This window comes from Pygoscelis adeliae, unplaced genomic scaffold (genome assembly GCF_000699105.1).
Source record: "Pygoscelis adeliae isolate BGI_AS28 unplaced genomic scaffold, ASM69910v1 Scaffold220, whole genome shotgun sequence".
NCBI lineage: Eukaryota > Metazoa > Chordata > Aves > Sphenisciformes > Spheniscidae > Pygoscelis > Pygoscelis adeliae.
In genome coordinates, this window is record NW_008824049.1 from 3,067,901 (window position 1) to 3,073,834 (window position 5,934).

The window sequence follows — 5,934 nt, forward strand, 5'->3', positions numbered from 1 at the left end:
AGGCTGCCCAGGGAAGTGGTTGAGTCACCATCCCTGGAAGTATTTAAAAGACAGGTAGATGAGGTGCTTAGGGACATGGTTTAGTGGGCATGGTGTTGTTGGGTTGACGGTTGGACTCGATGATCTTGGAGGTCTCTTCCAACCTTAATGATTCTATGATTCTATGATTATATATATATGAATAAAACAACAGGCTTTTCAGCTTTTAATACACAAAAGGATGAATTTCAACTATATAACACCTAGTGCAATGTATTGATGCATCTGATGAAGCTTACTGTAACAGTCACTTTTTTAAATAGCAATATATTCACTTTGTCAAAATCTAGAGCAACTAGACTCATTAATAGCCAAGGGAAACAATAAGAAGTGGATGTGAACTGATGTATTGGCCTCTTCTAACAAAATGAGCTGAGCTTTTTCAGCATGTGTAAACAAACCAAAGCCTCATTTTGATAAGTAATATTATATTTTCATAATTTTGTCTAATTTAATTATACTAGCATTATGAAGGCACGTAACCATTGTAACTGAATCAGTGTCAGAAATCAGCTATTACTACAGTTAGGACTTAAGACAGAAGAAACTGAAATATCCAAAATGAGAACAGTTTAAATTCTGCCATGCAGAATTTATTGTGAACGATTAACTGGGGACCTATCTTAGAAATAAATCTCTTTCCTCAGAATATCCATCGTTTCGCTGATTGTTTTACACTTGCACTGTTGTCATCATTTCTGGAATGCTATTACTATATAAATATATATATAAAAATATATATAGATAAACACAAATTTGTCAATCCCAAATTGTTAATTTTATGCACTTAAATCATCACATTGACATACTTACCAGAAATTGTGCAGGAATTTCATTGTTTTGGTTTAGTGAAAAACCATTTTATTGGAAAATCTGCCTTAAAATACTAAATTCTAGCACTCATGATTCATCCATTTAAAGCAGTTGTTTTGAAAATTACTCTAAAAATGCAAATTTAAGATTCCTATCTAGATTTTATACTGACTGTAGGTTAAGTTTGCTTTTTTCTAATTGCCACTCTTGCAAATCAGCCGTTGTATGATGTGGAGGTCATGACAGTTTCCTTGTGGTTTGTTTTAACAATTTTAATAGTAATTCTCAGTCACGACCAAGGAATAGTTAATAGTTCTGTTGATGACGTATACAACAAATAGAATTTAGTGTTCTCACTTAGAATCTGTACAAAAAAAGAATTTTAGTCCTCTGTGATTGAGGTCTGCTTTTACACAGAAAATTTTCAGAATCAAAGAGCACTTTGGGTCTAATTACCTTTCCTTGGCCTTATTGCTGTCACATTAACATGTGCCATCATACCACTCTGTGAGGCAGGACAGTCTGCCATTGTCTACAAAAGTTTTAGGCAGACTGTCCCTGATTACACAAAAATTTGGCAGAGGATGCAACCAAGCTTGCCTCTCCTGACCTCTGTGCTAGACCTGTAGTCTTTCAACAGACGTATCTTTCCACTGACACCACCAGAAAGTCATCAGGTGACTTTGAGATGCATTGTATTAAGACTGTTAAAGCTAGTTGCTTGCGAGGCTCATTTATCTAAATCAAGGGGTTACTTTAAGCATGACAAAGGGACAGGAGGTATGGCTTGTAGTCTTTGCTTGTTTTATTTTATTCTCATCCCTCCTATTATCTTGTCTTGTAACCTTGGTTAAGTCCATTAACCTCTTTATGACTCTGTGTCACTTCTCATGTGTTGTCCTTTTAGATTTAGTCATTAAGAGCAAGCATGTATACACAGTATGTAGTACAATGGGGCCCTTAATGTTACTGCAGTAGAAATTGCAAATCATTGAAGTAACCTATCAACAGTCAATAAGCCAACACAGAGCTACCCACTGATCCGTGCCATTTAATTTTCAATCTAGTTAATGTTTTAATTATTTTACTCCCCTTTTTCTGCTTAGTGTTGTCACTGTGTACACAACTTTGTTTCTGCATCAAGCCACTGATTGCTCTAGCAAGGTTTGAACATAGGGCATAGGTGGGCTGGGACTTGATTTGGACAAGCTGACATTGTCAGGGTAAAGAACATTCCCTAGAGAAAGGCTTCACATTTATGGCAATCAAACCATAAGTGTTTATGCTTGTTGGGTATTTGGCACCATACCTTTCAAAGAAGGTCCCCAAATGCAACTATGGATCATGTAGCCATTTGAAACAGCAAATGCAGTCTTTCTTGTTACAAATGTCACTGCTCCATTATGTCCTAAGCGGTTGTCTCCATCTCCTTTAACAATCCATCAGAACAAAAATTTGTTGTACTTCACATTTTTTATCAGATTTTTGATGAAACAAAGGGTTTTTTCATGCTTTTCTGAATTAATACATGCATTTTAATTAAGACTGAGAATTTGTGCTTTCTTAGTCATGAGCGGTGCTCCCCAGGGCTCAGTTTTGGGGCCGGTCTTGTTCAATATCTTTATCAATGATCTGGATGAGGGGATCGAGTGCACCCTCAGTAAGTTTGCAGACGACACCAAGTTGGGCGGGAGTGTTGATCTGCTCAAGGGTAGGAAGGCTCTGCAGAGGGACCTGGACAGGCTGGATCGATGGGCCGAGGCCAACTGGATGAGATTCAACAAGGCCAAGTGCCGGGTCCTGCACTTGGGCCACAACAACCCCATGCAGCGCTACAGGCTTGGGGAAGAATGGCTGGAAAGCTGCCTGGCGGAAAAGGACCTGGGGGTGTTGGTCGACAGCCGGCTGAATATGAGCCGGCAGTGTGCCCAGGTGGCCAAGAAGGCCAATGGCATCCTGGCCTGTATCAGAAACAGTGTGGCCAGCAGGAGTAGGGAAGTGATCGTGCCCCTGTACTCGGCACTGGTGCGGCCGCACCTCGAATACTGTGTTCAGGTTTGGGCCCCTCACTACAAGAAGGATGTTGAGGTGCTGGAGCGTGTCCAGAGAAGGGCAACGAAGCTGGTGGAGGGTCTGGAGAACAAGTCTTATGAGGAGCGGCTGAGGGAGCTGGGGTTGTTTAGCCTGGAGAAAAGGAGGCTGAGGGGAGACCTCATCGCTCTCTACAACTACCTGAAAGGAGGTTGCAGCGAGGTGGGTGTCGGTCTCTTCTCCCAAGTAACTAGTGATAGGACGAGAGGAAATGGCCTCAAGTTGCACCAGGGGAGGTTTAGATTGGATGTGAGGAAAAATTTCTTTACTGAAAGAGTGGTTAAACATTGGAACAGGCTTCCCAGGGAAGCAGTTGGGTCACCATCCCTGGAGGTATTTAAAAGACGTGTAGATGAGGTGCTTAGGGACATGGTTTAGTGGACATGGTGGTGTTGGGTTGACGGTTGGACTCGATGATCTTAGAGGTCTCTTCCAACCTTAATGATTCTATGATTCTATTTCTTGACATTCATATTCATAACACAAAGTTCTATTTTAAATTCATTACTTCTTCCATTCATTATCTTATCTCGATATGTATGTCTTTAAAAGTATAAATAAAAATTCATGAAACAAAAGCCAAAAAGAATAAAGAAAGAAATGAATTGCCAGATTTGTTTTTCTTTCTATAGATCCTTTATTAGGTGGTTTATTGTTCTAATATTTACTGATAGGTTTGCTCTCCCTTTGCTTGGATATGTTCTATTTCCTTTAAATAGTTCACTTTTATTAAACTAGTGAGGGAACTACCCATATGTTACGGAATGGGATAGCGATAATGTCCACCTTGTGCAAGAGATTTGTCTTACTTTACCTGTATCCTAACATGATCTTTCTGGTTTTCTTAATGCTATGTAAATCCCAAATTTATTTGCAGAGGAAGGCCCAGATATCTTCTTGCGGTCACTTAATAGACAGAGGTCCAGAGTAAGCTTTTAAATCCAGTCTTATCATCTCTTTTATGGCGTGTTTTATTTCCACAAAACTTTGTAAACGACTACTTGAAATTTCCAGTGTTTACATGCATATTTGCACCTTTCAGTGTAAATTAGTATCTCCCCAGTCAAAGCAATCTCTTGCAATGATGGATTACAGGAGCAATTTGAGAATATAGCCTCAAACGCTTTATGTGCTGTTTCTGTTGAATAGAACCAGGTTCCCTCCTGAAGCTTCCTACCCAGAAACACTTAGATAACTTGTACTTAATGAATTTAACTTAGAATAATATCATATCTAGATTAATTGATTGGTTATGTTTGAAACTGATTATTTCTCTCAGTTTGCAGCCTGGGAGATTTGGGGGAAAACATCTAGCGACTTTTCAATGGCTAACAGTATTTAAATTTTCAAATCCCTGGTTCTCATATCTGAGACATTCATATTTTGAAGGGTAGGTTCACTTGTGCAGTCCATATACCCACAGTTAGACAGTGGCTGAGGCCACAGAATAACTATGGAAGACTGGAGCAATGTGGTCCATTTCTGTCTTATGTAAGTTGCTCTTGTCACAAAAATATTCTCCTACGATGGCATTCCCCTAAAGCAAGAGTTTTGAAACTTTTTAGAATTTCTGACCTTTATTTTTTTCCCAAAGATAGGTCTGGATGCCAGTTTAAGAAACTAAAGTCAATTGACAATATGGTTGGGTTGACAATATGACTGAACCTAAAACAAATGCATCCTGTAGGTCTGAAAGAAAAACCTGTGGACCATTCCTAGGTCTGTTCACAGCAAGTGAGAGAGCCACTCTTCCGAGAGGAAACACTACTATTAATCTTTACATCACGTTACAAGTAAGTCAGGAATGTTGCTTTGATAGCTTCCTTCTTTATTGCAGCTCAGTTCCATTCCTAAGGACAAAAAGAGCATTACATCCTATTTTTGTCCTTCTCTAAAATGTATCTTGAGCCCTTAAGTTTCCTGAGGCCCAGCGGCAATGACCCTCGGTGCAGTACTCCCAAATGCTTGGGGTGAGCTGTTGTGGCTGCAGGGCATGTACCAAGACAGCTCCTTGTCCCCCTGAAAGCCCTGCAGCTTGCTTCTAGGACTTTGGTCTTTTACTGCAGCATGTGTTAAATTTTAGCAAACAAATAGAAGATCCTCAAGCTGCTTACTGTTTTAATATTTAATCATTTTTTTTCCCCTCGTAAATATATACGTAGTCTAAGCATGGAGAAAATAGAAAAATCAGCAGGTATCATATTCTGCCCAAGTCAGTGGAACTGCTTTATGACACCTGGGCTTCCTTTGTAACCTTTATTACATTATGGTACTTGTCCTGGTTTCGGCAGGGATAGAGTTAGTTTTCTTCCTAGTAGCTGGTACAGTGCTGTGTTTGGGATTTAGTGTGAGAACAATGTTGATAACACACCGATGTTTTAGTTGTTGCTAGGTAGTGCTTACACTAGTCAAGGGCTTTTCAGCTTCCCATGCTCTACTGACTGAGAAGGCTGGAGGTGCACAAGGAGCTGGGAGGGGGCACAGCCAGGACAGCTGACCCAAACTGGCCAAAGGGACATTCCATACCATGGGACGTCATGCTCAGTACATCAGCTGGGGAAAGCTGGCCGGGGGCCCGCTGCTCGGGGACTGGCTGGGCATTGGTCGGTGGGTGGTGAGCAATTGCATTGTGCATCACTTGCTTTGTGTATTATTATTATTATTATTATTGTTCTTATTATTTTATTTCAATTATTAAACTGTTTTTATCTCAACCCACAAGTTTTTCTCACTTGTGCTTTTCCAATTCTCTCCCCCATCCTATCGGGAGGGGGGGAGTGAGCGAGCAGCTGCGTGGTGCTCAGTTGCCGACTGAGGTCAAACCACGACAGTACTATACAGCATACCATTCAATTCTGGTCTCTGCTTGCAGTTCACCCTGCTTTTTCGCAGAGATTTTTTGTATTTTCTTGATTAATTTGATTATAACAAAGAGCTTTTAGGAAATCATACTACTAATAAAGTACCTAGTAGTTTTGTGAAAAATTATCT

General features: G+C 40.1%; 1 protein-coding gene across 6 annotated transcripts in view; it reads left to right on the top strand.

The window, feature by feature from the left end:
- NLGN1 (neuroligin 1) overlaps positions 1-5,934 on the top strand; it is a 325,605-nt gene that overhangs the window by 142,994 nt on the left and 176,677 nt on the right. The gene's annotated exons all lie outside the window — the stretch shown is intronic.